The sequence below is a fragment of the Peromyscus leucopus genome, chromosome 4 (genome assembly GCF_004664715.2).
Source record: "Peromyscus leucopus breed LL Stock chromosome 4, UCI_PerLeu_2.1, whole genome shotgun sequence".
Taxonomy (NCBI): Eukaryota; Metazoa; Chordata; class Mammalia; order Rodentia; family Cricetidae; genus Peromyscus; species Peromyscus leucopus.
The window spans coordinates 79,314,359-79,330,002 of NC_051066.1; the positions used below are offsets into that span (position 1 = coordinate 79,314,359).

The window sequence follows — 15,644 nt, forward strand, 5'->3', positions numbered from 1 at the left end:
GGGCTCTCCCCAAATGACGCTAAGTCAGTGCAGCAGAGAGAAAGTTGCTCATCCATGTTCATTGCTGCACTATTCACAGCCAAGGCAGAGAAGCAGCTTAGCTGCCCATCATCGGATGAGTGGACAGAGAAGACGTGCTGTATCTACACGGTGGGCTTTTATCCTGCCATAACGAGTGAAACTCTGTCATTTGCAGGAAAATGGATGGAACAGGAGATCATATTTAGTAAAATAATCCAGACTCGGAAAGACAAATATCATGTGTATTCTCTCAGCCACAGACTTTTATACTTGACATTTAGTATATATTATGATACAGATTTCTATTGATATAAGTATATAATACATATATAAATATATGCAATATAAAAGTAGAAAGAAAACTATCAAAGGGAAGAGGACTAAAGGAAGGAAAGGATAAAAGACAAATACTGTATGTTCCCTCATATGTGAAGCCTAGATTTAAATACATACAGATTTAAATATATTATAAAATGTATAAAAATGTCATTGAAAAATACATTTGGAGGGGGCTAAGGAGATACTTAAGTCACAGAACTGCTTACTTCACAAGCATGAGAACCTGAGTTTGACCCCGGAACCCACATCAAAGCATTGGGCATGGAACATGCTTATAATCCCAGCACTGGGGAGGGAAGACTAGGAGAAGCCCTAGAACTTGCTGGCCAGACAGTCTATCCTGGTTGGTGAGCTCCAGGTCAACGAAAGACCCTTCCTCAAAGGAGGTGGGACAGCATTGCTCAAGGAGATAACTGTAGTTGGTTTTTTTGCTTTTGGGGGGCCCACCACCCAGCTCCCAAATAAATTCACAGAGACTTATTCTTACTTAGGAATGTCTGGCCTTAACTTGGGTTATTTCTAGCCAGCTTTTCTAACTTAAATTATCCTATTTCTCTTTAACTACGTTTTGCCTCTGGGTTTTTACCTTTCTTTGTTCTATATATCTTTATTTTCTTTTTACTCCATGGCTGGCTGTGTGGCTGTGTGGCTGGTCCCTAGTATCCTCCTCTCCTCCTTTTCTTGCTCCTCCCTCTCCCCTGGATTTCTCCTCATTTATTCTCTTTGCCTGCCAGCCCCACCTATTTCTCTGTCCTGCCTAGCTATTAGCTGATTAGCTCTTTATTAGACCAATCATATGTTTTAGGCAGGCAAAGAAACACAGCTTTACAGAGTTAAATAAATGCAACATAAAGGAATGCAACACATCTTTGCATCATTAAACAAATATTTCACAACATAAATGAATGTAACACATCTTAAACTAATATTCCACAACAGATAACCAAAGTGTCCTCTGGCCTACACACAGACACATACACATAGGGGACACACACACACACACACACACACACAGAGAGAGAGAGAGAGAGAGAGAGAGAGAGAGAGAGAGAGAGAGAGAGAAAACATTTTATATGACTACTAAAAAAACTCTTTTGTAAAGATTCAGAAGAGAAAAAAAATTTTTTTTGGTTTTTTTTTTTTTTTTTTTTTTTGCGACAGGGGTTTCTCTGTGTAGCTTTGTGCCTTTCCTAGAACTCACTTGGTAGCCCAGGCTGGCCTTGAACTCACAGAGATCCACCTGCCTCTGCCTCCCAAGTGCTGGGATTAAAGGTGTGCACCACCACTGCCCGACCAGAAGAGAAAAAAAATTAAAGAAGCCAAGACCTTTTCAAACTAGAGGAAGAGGAGGGTAGATTATAAACGTGAACCCTAATGCTGGTGGAACAATGGCAGGACTTAGATGGCGTGGAGAGAAAGTCGCTGGGCAGTATTAAATCCTCCACAGATGAAGCCACAGGTTTGTGACGTCAAAGCTAACAGCATCAAGGAGAGACACAGAAAGGCACTCAGTGGAAAAGAAGGCTTTGAATGAAGGCAAACGAATAAAGGTAACCTGCGGTGGTGGTGCACGCCTTAAATCCCAGCACTCAAGAGGCAGAGGCAGATGAACCTCCGTGAGTTTGAGACCAGTCTGGCCTACATAGAGTTCTAGGCTAGCAAGAACTACATAGAGAAACCCTGCCTTGAAAAGAAGGAAGGGAGGGAGAGAGAGATGGATGGACAGATGGACAGATGGACAGATGGATGGAAGTAGCAGAGAGAACCAGGTAAGATATTCAATATTCAAACCAACTTCCCACTTGCACATTCCAGTTAATGCCAGAGAATAAGCCACCTCATTGGGGAACTCAAAGTGCAGGAGTCGAGCCTTAAACTACCAGAGTATTCACCCTGTATGCCCCTCCTCTTCTATTACAATCTATTCTCTTCTTCTTCCTTCTCCTCTGCCCAGGCCCTATGATGCAAAGACCCTGCTATAGGCAGGATCTATGGACAAGGAGACAGGACACTCAGGTTCTATCCAGTATGAATGACCATGAGCACACCATCAATCCCTGTGTCTAAAGCTATCCCCTAAGAAAATGGGGGTAATGGTACTCACTGTCTCTGTCCTAGTTTGGGGTACTTAGAAAAGTATGAAAGTCAAAACAGGACAATGAGTTACAGGACAATTTAAATCTTATCAGTAGTACTTAAAACTAAAGAAGTTGTAGCTAAAATGGGGAAATGGTAAATAAAATTCAAATGCTTACTTAATTTGACGTTTCCTCCCTGAGTCTCAGTATCTTCTCTGAAAAATGGGGAGCTGTATTGAATTATTGTTACCTTCCCAACCAGCATTTACTTGACTGGTTGGTTGCTTGGTTGCTTGGTTGCTCGCTTGCTTGCTTGCCTGGTTAGTTGGTTAATTGCTTGGTTGGCAGGCTGGCTACCAACTTGCACATTGCCTAGCTGGCCAGTTGGAAGGTTAGTTAGCTCCCTGGTCTTTTGGTTAGTTGTTTGGTTGGTTGGTTGGCTGGCTGCCTATCAGCCTTCCTGGTGAATTGGTTGCTTAGTAGGTTTGCTTCTGAGGGATTTTCTCTGGGCTTTAGTGCCGGGTAGTTTTCTTTGGGTTGAGAGCCCACTGAACCAGGATGCGGCCTAGCATAGCACAGGTATCTCCACCCACACCCTAGCAATCATACCAAGTACATGGCATCCAGTAAATGCTTACAGAGCAGGTGAGTGCTTTGAGTCCCTTAGATGTGGGTTGTGGCTACCTCAGGAAGCGGGCTGGACAAAAGCAACACTGCATCTTCAGATCAGAGAAGCACAGGCCTGGCACAGAGCAGACATTCAACAAAGGCAGCAGAAAAGATGAGTGGTATATGGAATTTATTGAAATTCTTAAATTGAGTATATAGGGGCAGAAATTGCTAACATCCATCTCAGATCTTGTTTTCTGGCACAAATTCGTATGAATCTTATAAAAGGTAACTGGAAACCAAAACATTATTTTCAATATTGCTGGCATGAAAAATATAGCAGCCACAAAGTGCAGGGAAATGATTGGTCCCCTGGACAAACTCATAATTCATCAAGCTCAAAGGGCAAGTTCACGGCCATGTCCCACAGCCTCTAAATTTTATTTAGATGTGTTTTCTGTGTGACTCAGGCCTACGACAAGAGCAAAGCGAGTTGGCTCTACTGAAGTACACGTTTTGAAGAAGTCCATAAAAATTCTTCAGAGTTCTTACCAGTATATTTGAGTCTTCACACAATGGAGGGAAGGGGGAAAGAGACCAAACAACTGCAGTTGAGTCTCACGTCCTTGGTAACAGTGGACTAGAAGAAAATATTGCCAGAAATGATACGCCTATAATCCCAGCAACCCAGAGGCAGAGGCAGAGTTCCCAAGTGTGAAGCCAACTTTACATGTTAGACTTCTGTCTCAAAAAACAGAAAAGAAATACGATTTGTGTGTTTGAAGCCTGAAATAAGGAGACAGACACAAAGAGATCCTCGTGGTCCTAGTGTGCGCACACCCTGAACTAGTGCAGAACAGCAGGTGTGAAAGGCAGGCAGCATGTGCTATCAAACTCAACTACCCTACCTCATCTTTGGCCTGGGATATAGCTTCCTTGTCAGGGTAGGAACAAGGACAGTTACAGATGATCCTGAACATAGACAGCAGTAGTGCCCTGGCCTTGGGTTCAGAGGGATAGACCTAAGAGCACTCTATGTGGACAGAGGCAAATTACATCACCCCACTGCCTCATCTATGAAATGCAAATAATTGCAGTCTTGTTTCATAAAATGACTGAGAAGATTAAATCCACAATGAGCACGCCAGGCACTCTGCACAGTGTCAGGAACACAGCAAGTGCCGGCAGAAATGGCTCCTTGGACTTCAACTTAGATTTCACAGAGCTGTTCGGTGAAGATAGCCTACAATCCCAAAGCAATTTGAGTAAGAACGGCCTCATAACCATCTCATTCTACAATCTGCACTGTGTGTCGTGAGTGAGAAAATATTTCTGAGGGAAAAAGCCACTTCTCTTTCAGAGATTCGGTTGCTAGTTCCTGGTCCTCTAACACATGCTCTGATAAAATCAGTAACTCAGAAGTTCTGGGAGACCCCAGCCACCATTCCAAGCCCCAGAGTCCCAGATCATGGACACTCTATATCTCCTTCAATAATGTTCTTAGCACAAGGAACTCAAGCATGGGAACTTCATTCCCATCGTAATGCAGAGTAAAACAGAGGCTGATTGACAGCCCTCTCCACAAGGAGTAAAGAGAGATCAAGTGGCCACACATGGTGGCTTGTGACTTTAAGTCAGCACTAAAGAGGCAAAGACAGGAGTAGCTCTGTGAATTAGAAGCCAGCCCGGTCTACATAGTGAGTTACAGGCCAGCCAAGGCTTTACAGTGAGACTTTATCTCAACACACACACACACACACACACACACACACACACACACACACACACACACAGTGCTTTAATGCTCAGCCTCTGTATCATTTATTGTATGCCTAAGTGTAATGAGTCTTACTCTGTCCCACCAGCCAGCTCCCAAATAATGACACAGAGATTTCTTATTAATTACGAAAGGTAGGCCTTAGCTTAGGCTTGTCCCATTAGCTCTTACAACTTAAATTAATACATTTAATCTATGTTTTGCTTCATGGCTTTTTACCTTTCTTTCATCTTGCACCTCCTACTTCCTCTCCATCTCTGGCTGGCCACTCAGCCCTTTCTTCTTCCCAGAGTTCTCTCTCTCTGCCCAGAAGTCCTGCCTATACCACCTCCTGCCTAGCTATTGACCAGGCCACTCTTTATTAAACAAATCACAGTGACACATCTTCACACACTGTACAAATAAATATGCCACAACATTTCCCCCTTTGTGTCTAAATAAAAAGAAAAGGTTTTAACTCTAATACAGTAAAAATTACATACAATAATAACAATTATCAAGTAATAATTACATTCACAATGTCCAGTCCATTTGTATTTGGCAAATTTAGAGAAATTACTCTATTATCTCTCTTATCTTGATGAGACCAGTTTCACACCCAATTCACTTTCTATCCTAACTTGTATTACCAACCCAAAACTACCTTTTCATACCTCAAAACATTTCCTTAGAAAAACAATTTAAGCTTTTATGTCTCTCAACCTTATACATTTTATACCTCTTTTATTAGTTTCTTTTCTGAACCTGGTAACAAAATAAAAAACTGTAACTACAACTATCTCATCTTCAACTCTATCAGAGACCCAAGAAGGATATAATATTACCTGAGTAAACAGGAAATGCAGAGCAAACACCTTCCAAAACTATAGAAATGAAAGAAGCAGCTGGCTGCCTAGACAATCACCCAAGGTTCCTCTGCAACATTGGAGCATCTATCTTTGGCCTATGGGCCTAGAATATCTGACAGACTTTCCTATGTAGTAGGAATTTTGAAGGACTATCCTACCTTGTCTTGGCAAAGTTCAGCAGTTGCCTTCTTTTGTGTCCTGCTTACCAAATTTGGACAGCATACTGTCAGCAGTCGAGGCAAGGGCAGTTTCTTTGGCTAGCTTTGCCACATTGGAAGCAAACTCCATATGGAGGTTCTTTGATGCCCATCCTTTCATGAAATAGATTGGTGCTGCCAGGAGCAGACATGTCTCACTGTCATGAAAAGTCTTAGGTTATTAAACATGTTAAATGCCACATTCTGTAAGTCTCTGAAGCATTTGAAGAGCATCTATCTATCTGAAATATATCTGTTTAACCTTGAAAACATACCTAATATGACTACAAGTTTGATTATTATAGATGACTAACTACTAACCTGTGTTTCTTAATTATACATTACATTTTTAAATGAGCTGCATAGGTACAATACCTTAAACAAGAGTAGAAACATATATACAATACAACAAAAATAACCTTAAGTTTGTATCAATACACAAAAATACCTTAAACAAGAGTTAGGAATGTATATAGAGTATGTCCTAACAAAAATAACCTTAAATTTGTATCAATATACAAAAATCCATACCAATGTAAAATATTTGAGAGTAATAGTTGCTTTTTAGTTTAAAGTAGATTCAATGATCTACCCTTTTATTCTATCCTTTCCATATCCCCCTTTTTTTCTTTTCAGAAAGAGATCCTTGAATCCAACCTCCTTTGCTTAGTTTCCTCCCTTAACATGACTAGTAATAATTTGCAACCAACCCCCCTAAATGATGACAAATATTCATAACCCACAAAATGACCAAAAACCATCCACCCCACCTCTTGGGAATGTGGGCATCATGGTCTCTAGGCTGTTTTCTGTTGCTGGGGGCAACAGCATCCTTACAGGACCCTGAGAAAATTGAGATGATGGTTAAGTCCTGGGAGAGCTAGATGTATTATTTAGTATTTGTATTGTTTAGTCTCTGTGTGGGAAAATGTAGCGCTTATCTGAAGTCTTGCCTGAATAGTCTGTGAGGCTGGACCATCACAGCTAGTAGCTTTGAAGTTCTTCTGGATGTAGATTTTTGAGGAAACTACAACAGAGACATTCTGAGAGGCTGGATCACCAGGGCTACTTGTCTTTATTGGTGTCTGGTCCTTTTTTTCTGACAATACATAAACTTTTAAAGGTAACATATATATCTTCATTAATGCAATTATAAAATGTGCAGTGTGCACGAGTCAGCTAAAGATTTTTTTTATTCTGTGTTTGAGCAGGTGAAAAGCATCTAGTTAACTTTATAAATCTGTTTGGACTGTATAACTGTATAACCAGACTGCTACCCATGCCATATGAAAGGATGGCTTGTCATGAGGATTCTGTAGCCAACAAGATTTATTATGTCTCATCCAGTCACAGAGCTGTTCCCATGTTTACAGATCACTATATATGTCACCTGTCCTGTAGTCTTTCTTGGTTTTTTCCCTCATGTCTGCAGCCAAGATCCTCAGGGGGTCTCACCTGATCAAATCTGATCTTTATTAATTTTGAAGAGAATCATAAATTTTTGTTTCCTGTGGAAACAAAGACATAACCTCCCCCTCAATGCAACTTATTTTCTGGCTTCCATTTTGAAGTTAAGGCATTATTAAAATATATAGGTTGGTTTAATTTAGCAATTTTCATAATCCAATGTCTCTCAGCAGCTATTGTTTTTTGTACATTAGCATTTTAAAAATTCAAAGCTTCAAAAAAACAAAGCACCATACAGGATCCAGACACCCTGTGTATTTCCCATCTTTACATGGCTTACTTTTTTTTATATTACTTTACTTTCTCTCTAAATACTTTTTTTTGCTGTGGCATGAGATAACTGTTCTATTATATGTAATTTTACTATGTTAAAGTTAAAACCTTCCTTTTTGATTAGACAGAAAAGGGGAAGTACTGTGGGATGTCTTTCTGTATGCTGTGAATATATGTTGCTCTGATTGGTTGATAAATAAAGCTGCATTGGCCTATGGCAAGGCAGCTTAGAGGCAGGCAGGAAATCCAGGCAGATATACAAGGAGAAGAAAACTGAGGAGAGAGTCTGCCACCAGGAGAAGCAAAATGTGAAAATACTGGTAAGCCACGGAACACATGACAACTTATAGTAAATAGAAATGGGTTAAGTTATAAGAGCTAGCTAGCAAGAAGCCTGCCATAGGCCATGGGATTGGTAATTAATATAAGCCTCTGTGTGTTTACTTGGGTCTGAGTGGCTGCGGGAACACAGGTGAGAGAGATTTGTCTGGACTGTGGGGGAGGACTAGGCAGGACCAAAGAAACCTTCCAATGACAATTTTTAAACTATATTTTTTATAACTGTCTATATCCATTTTCTTTAGCATCTAAGTACATTTTGAACATACTGTACCTTCTTAGAGGTTTTTTTGTGTCTGGATCTGGCCTTGCTAAGTGCCTGCAGCATTATCTGACTGTGTAAAACAAATCTCAAACTACCATGTCAGCCACCATGTGGCTCACCTTAATGCATGGCATTAGTGCATGGTGCTGTTGTATGGCATTGGTGGCTAGCTCCAGCCCATAGTCAGCAGCCAGGAGCCATGTCTCTGTACAGCCAGAGAGACTGCAGAACTAGGAATCCACATCTGGCTCCATGTTTATGTGTTTTGGAACTTTTCTTTTTAAGATTTCTCAGGTCCTATGGGAAATATGTGCCCCATGTTGGGCACTATATGGAATGGGTCTTTCTCTGTCCCACCAGCCAGCTCCCAAATATAATGACACAGAGACTTATTATTAATTATGAAAGCTAGGCCTTAGCTTAGGCTTGTCCCATTAGCTCTTAATTTAACCCATTTATATTAATCTATGTTGTGCCTTGTGGCTTTTTACCTTTCTTTCATTTTGCACCTCCTGTTTTTCTCTCCATCTCTGGCTGGCCATTCAGCCCCTTCTTCCTAGAGTTCTCTCTCTCTGCCCAGAAGTCCCACCTATACCTCCTCCTGCCTAGTTATTGGCCATTCAGCTCTTTTTTTAAAAACCAATCACAGTGACATATCTTCACACATTGTACAAATGTCCTACAACACTTAAGTGCCTTGCTTTCCACATTTAGTTTGCTATGTCATGCACTCATGTCTTTGTGTACACTCCTCAAAGGCATCACTGGTACTATTTTGGAAATTTCATCTCGCACTAGTTTTATTAAGCATGTCATGTAAATATTTGATTGGCTGATTTCTATACCCTTGACCCCTAAACATGAGCCATATCCAAAAGGTCATAGGTTAACAAGGCTGTTCTCAAAACCATATTTCTACTAAAAAGACTAAGTTCAGAACAGATGATTTAACATCTTTCCTAAACATGCCTGATATTCTTCACTGGATAAGAATCAGAAGCTGGCTTTCCTTTAACATGTGTGTATTGAGCTCCTTTTCTGCAGTGCCCGGCTTTCCATTGCACTGCTAGCCACAAAGCTGAGCCTGAAGGTAGATGAGCCACAACATGGAAGCCAGGTGCAGAAATGTCACCCAAGCATGGCCACATCCTTCCTCCTTCAGCTCTGCCATTCTGATTCACAACACTGAAGACACTCTGGTGTGGAGAGAGATTTTATTTTTAAAAACCAAGGTGGGCTCAGGTGACTTAGAAGATATCCCATCAGGCAGTACTGAAAGCCAAAATTAAGCCTGGAAGATGCCGGGAACAGATGGCCGGTGGGCGGTGGGCAAAGCCAGGGGGATTCGGAACCCAGGCCCTCGGGATGTCGCTCCACCATGGGAGATGGCTGTTTGTAAAGGACGATGGCCATTTCACCAGATGGCCTGCTAACCTCCCAGGGTCTCAACTACCAGGTAAGCTTGATGGCATGTAAGAATTATATCTTACCTGAACAGAGAAAACTAACAGAAAATTAAAAACTCATGGAGTGCAACCCCGAAGGTTAATGAGAATAGAATCCAGAAAAGGTAAATATGTTTGTTTTCTAACAGTTCTTGGATGGCAGGATCACAAACCTATAAAACTTGGAAGGAGTTCCCCTTTATTTCTCCATAAAACGAAAATATTAGGGCATTGTTAGTTGGATATTAATGAGCTGAAAATTCATAGGAAAAAATAGAATTAGGAAACATGATTGATCACTAAACCTTTTATTTTATTAGTTATTAGCTTATCACATACAAAAACATTTTGTTTTTTTAAGTGTGGCATCTCCATACATGTCCCATCACACTTTTGTGGTTATAATCTTTAACACAGACTTCATAGAAAACTCAAAAATTTCCCATATTTTAGCTAGGGGCCTATAAAGATTCAGAAACCAGTCAGGTGGTGGTAGCACATGCCTTTAATCCCAGCACTCAGGAGGCAGAGGCAGGTGGATCTCTGTGAGATCGAGGCCAGCCTGGTTTACAGAGTGAGTTCCAAGACAGCCAGAGTTGTTGCACAGAGAAACCCTGTCTCAAAAAAAAAAAAAAAACAAAAAAAAAAAAAAAAAAACAAAAACAAAAACAAAAAAAAAGAATCAGAAACCACGGTGGACTTGGCCTACAAATATCACACGAACACAACAACACTAAAGATTCAGGGAAGATACTAAAGAAAGGAAGAATACAAATCCTGTAAGTGACCTGTTAGGTTGTTGGAATTACTCGATGGTTTTTCTTTCTAATTAGGCTGTGAGTGGTCACAAAGTGGTGACAAAGTGCTCATAGGGTGAGTGGTCACAAAGCAGCAAACAGTGTAGAGCTCATATGGGGGTATGGGACTCTGTTCATTTGTCCTTTTTAACCCTCCGGCCCATCACCTGCCGTTTTGTGACTTGACAGCCCATGCCAATCTGCCAATCACCATGTCAGTTCAGCCACAGCCAAACTGCTCTAAGGGACAAGTGGTGATCACATGCCCAGGTGCCCCAAGCATGCCCACAGAGATTGTTATAAACATTTCTAAACATCTAGGTCCTATGCTAAGCTTACCACTCAGATAGTAAGCAGCATGGACTTGTAACACTGGTGTGCTATGGAAGTGGGGCTGGTGTATTCTTCTACTTTTTCTCTCTGTGTTAGGATTAAACCCAGATTGGCATTCACCCTCAGAATATGCTCTACCACAGCTACCCACGCCCCCAGCCCTTGATGCTACTACTACTAATCAGCCAGCCTCCAAATTGAAAATCAGTACTGAAACTGAAGGAGCTCAGTATGGCTGAGATAGTAATACAATCTATGAGTGACTTTTCTCATTTCAAGCTTTACTTTTTTGTTTTTTTAAAGATGGTGTCTCACTGCACAGCCAAGGATGGCCTTAAAAATCCCAAGTGCTGGGATTATAGGCATGATCCATCATGTCCTTCCCTCAAAACTTTATTATTACTAAAAGGTTGTTTTGAGCTATCAAGATTACTAAATGGGCAAAAAGTATTCGCTGAACAAGCCTGAAGACCAGAGTTCAATTCCCAGAATCCAGATACAGGAAGAAGAAAGCTGGCTCTGCAAAGTTCTCTCCTGACCGCCACACAAACACACAGCATACCCACGCCTGTGCTCTAACACATACACAATAGCAACAATGATACAAACATTTTTTAAGTTAATAAAAGTTGTCAGGCATGGTGGTACACATATTTAATCCCAGCACTCAGGAGGCAGAGACTGGCAGATGCCTGTGAGTTCAAAGACAGCCAGGGCTACATAGAGAGACCTTGACTCAAAAAATAAATAAATAAATAAATAAATAAATAAATAAATAAATAAATAAATAGTAGTAACTAATTAAGTTTATTTTGTAATTTCAAAGATAGAGTATTTGTCTCACTTTTGAAAAATGATAAAATGTGGAGGAGAACACCTAAAGCAAACATTAACTCATTACTGGAAAGTTTTATTTATTTAACTATTATTTATTTATTTTGATGCATATGGGTGTTTTGCCTGCATGTATAACTGTGCACCATGTGCTTGCCTGGTGCCCCCAGAGTCCAGAAGAAGGCTTTGGATTCCCCTGAAACTGGAGTTAAAGACGGTTGTGAGTACTAGGACTGAACCTGGATTCTCTGGAAGAGCAACAAGTGTTTTTAACCACTAAGCCATCTTTTCATTCCCTATTGAAAACTTTTAAAAGAACAAAAGTACAGTGCTCTAAATAAGGGTACAGGACGTAAGTTAAAGAAAGGAATGGATAAGTTTAATGTGGGCCCTCACTCCAATTGACCGACCTGCTTCAGTCTTTGTTGAGTTAATATAACTAGAACATTCCACTTAAGTCAAACTTTTCCATTTCACTCCCAACAGACTCCTTCTTCAGATTAGCCAACCTCATCAGAAATGCTGTCTGAATAGTCCATATCACCCTTTCCTTTCCCAATGCTTCTACAGTGTCGTAACTATCTTTTTCTTTTGGTTATGAGTGTGCCTCTCTCTTATTGTTCTATGTTCTTGGGCACTTTCCTGGCAAGAGGGATTGAAGTGAGTCTTCAAGCTCAGAAAGACCTGCATGCTGCAGAGCTGAGACACATCAACATTCCCCTTGAGAAAGTGAGGCTGTGGTCACATAAAATGCACTTCTGGAGGAGCCCACAGTGACTTGTGGCTTGATTCCATCTTGACTCAAGGGCAGAGAGTTCAACCTTGTCTTTGCTCCTGAATGCTGGATAACAGGATGATTGGCCAAAGGCGTGGCTACTGGACGCTTTGCTCTTCAAGGCCAAATAACAGGATGTTTGGCCAGAGTCATAGTTACTAGATGTTTTGAGTATTAAAGAGGTGTTTATGCTTGTCTGTACCTTGAACCATGGTGTCCTTGAGAGCGGGAAGTCTTTTGCAACTCCCTTGCTTTGGATATAAAAAGGCTGTGAGAAATAAACTTGGGGCTGCTGTGGTATTGACTCAGAGCCCTCCCAAATCTAGCCTGTCTCTCTGTCTTTTCTTTTATGTCTTTGTTTTCCCTATCTGTTTCTTCTCTATCCTCACTCCCCTATTCAGGACTGTTCAACAGGTCAGGCAGGACTCGACACATCTCCTGAAGATGTCCTCTCCCCGGCCTTGCCCCTGTCACTGTGGTGGGCAAGGGAGCTGACCCTCCTTCTTATCTGCTGCAGCACTCAGGAAAGTGGGCCTGCACCTCATCTGGGCAGCACAGCAGACCTGACCCTATTAACAGGGGTACAGGTGACGGGCCCCAAGAATGTGAGCATGGGAGATCTGGCCCCACCCCTCATCCGCCATAAGGTGATGTGGGTCCGGGAGAGATGCCCTCACCCTCCCACCCCAACCTCCAACCACTCGTGGCAGGTAGAAGAGCTGGCCTTAAGGTCATAACAGCGGGAGAGCTGTCCCTACCCTTCACCAGCTGCAGCACTTGGGAAAGTGACCCCTGCACCTTGCCTGGGCAACTCAGTAGAGCTGGCCCTGATGGCCCAGGTGTGGAGTGCTGACCCTGAGGGCAGGAAAGCAAGAGAACTGGCCCCGCCCCTTGCTCATTGCTGCAAGGGGTGACCTAGAGCCAGCGGGCTGACCAACCCAGGGTTATGAGTTGGCTCACTCCAATATCCACCCCACCTGTGATCTGCAGGAGCATGTGAAGTGGCTGGTGCTGCAGACCCAAAGCTTCAGGATCTCCACAACACAGGACAACAACAGAATATTTGAAAGGAGTCCCAGTGAGGGCCCAGCATCAATAGTGTAGCAGAAACCAGAGGCCTCGAACCAGACCAATGACTCTTTGCGATGAACACTTTTACAAGTAAAGATATACGGACAAAAGGGTTTACTGCGTGACTCACTGTGTCACACTGCAGCTTCCATGATGAGGGTTTTTTTTTTCCTTTTATTTTTTTCTTGTTTCTTTTTGTCTCTTAAATTTTATTTTATTGGGGGAATGTTGCAAGGGCAGAGGGCAAATAAGAAAGGATGGGGAAATGAATGGACTCAAGATGCATGATGTGAAAGACACAAGGAATTAAAAAAAAAAAAAAGATTCTCATCCTGCCAGGGGATTCACACTTCCTGCCGCCAGACATGAGTGCCATCACCTTAAACAGTTTGACCCTATACAATCACAGGCAAAGATGCAGGAGCAGGGATAGCAAGACACGTGGGAGGGGTCGCTGGCATTCCTTTGAGGAAGGAGAACAACACAGCCAGGCCCCTGGGCTTTGTCTCAAGTGTGTTGTGGAATGTTACCATTTGTTCCTGCTGCATCTGATTAATCATGAAAAGATGTGTTGTTGTTTCACCTTGCCTGCCTAAGGCACCTGATTGGTCTAATAAAAGGCTGAACGGCCAATAGCCAGGCAGAGGAGGGACAGGCCAGGCTGGCAGGCTGAGAGAGTAAATAGGAGGAGAAATCTAGACTTGAGAGAGAGGAGAAAGAAGAGCAAGAGGAGGAGGAGGAGGAGGAGAGAACTAGGGACATGCCCAGGGTCAAAGCCAGGCAGCCACCAGCCCACCAGACAAAACGACAGCAAGAAAGTAAGAAAAGGTGAAAAAGCCCGAGGCCAGAGGTAGATGAAGAGAAACAGGTTAATTTAAATTAAAGAAAAAGAACCAGACAAGCCAAGCATTCAAAACTAGTAAGTCTCAGTGTCATGATTTGGGAGCTGGTTGGGGGCCTGAAAGAAAAAGCCTGGTATACAAATGGTGCCCCTAAGCTAATCAAGAGCCACAGTAGCAACAAAACATGGTGTCGGGGTACCGCAAGGGACAAGTCAAACCGTAGGAAGGGTCAGAGGTCAGACCTCCTACCCTGTGTGCTGTACGTGCCCAAAGACTGCAAGGGGACTTTGAGCAGTAGCAGTAACTTTTCTGACCGTGTGAACATAGCTCATCATGGTCCAGCTGGGGCACAATAGGTTCAGTGTGATCAAAGATGGCTCCATACAGGAAGAAAAACTTTACCTTGAAATAGCAACCATTTGTCAACCAAAACTACAAAGGACTGAATACAGTTGTTTTGGTTTGTGTTTTTCCACGCAAACACTCAGCCGAGAAGAAAATACGTTGCATTTTCTCATCGATTTATCCCTGGAAGGCAGTACCAGAAAAATACCAAATGTGAGAGTCAAGACAAGATGGAAACAATTTTCACATTCCCCTTCTTTCTCATCTTACAGCTCTACCACTGCCCAAAGCTTAACACCTCTGTCATGAGACAGGCCCCAACCTCCCACAGAGTTAAGGCACCCAGCAAATGCGAGCCGTTACTGTTGTCTGTGAGTAGAAGGTCATTTATGCATTCAACACAGACTTTCTGAAACCTACTGTGTGACGACAGATCCTGCGACAGGCGCTAAGTGTTGAGCAGTGAACAGAACCGATTAAGTCCCTGCCCTGCCGGACCTGACGTCAGCGTGATTGGAGCCTCGGTTTCTGTAACTCCGAGGCCTGATGCAGTTAAACCAGGGGCCCCAACTTCAAACGCCTAAAGGGGCCGAGCAGAGGAAATAAATGAGTTGTGTCGAAAGATTATCAAACTGCCCCCACTCCTTCTGGGGAAACTCTCAAGTGACCTTCTCCAGTTTTACAGGCGGGTGTGGCTAAGGGGCAGAGCATCCACATATGTGGAATGGGAGTAGAGCGTACACTCTCCCTTTCTCGTCTGTCCACCAGTTTCTTCTCCCTTCTATCTGCTAGACTGCAGACAAGTCCCGCAGCCCTGGGACCACCCACTCTGTGAAAGAGGACCTTGGGTTCCTGAATCACTGCTTGGAAGACAGATCTCCCAGACAAGAACTCGCACTCGGTGAATGAAAAACTGAACTCTATGCTGTGGTTCTGGAGAGCTGGTTTGTTACTATTCTATGGCTAGCCCCCAGCCAGCCAGGGAGAAA

The 15,644-nt window shown here is 42.5% G+C and overlaps 1 protein-coding gene across 1 annotated transcript in view; it reads right to left on the bottom strand.

The window, feature by feature from the left end:
* The window catches only part of Kiaa1549l (KIAA1549 like), a 276,448-nt gene that overhangs the window by 242,563 nt on the left and 18,241 nt on the right, over positions 1-15,644 (bottom strand).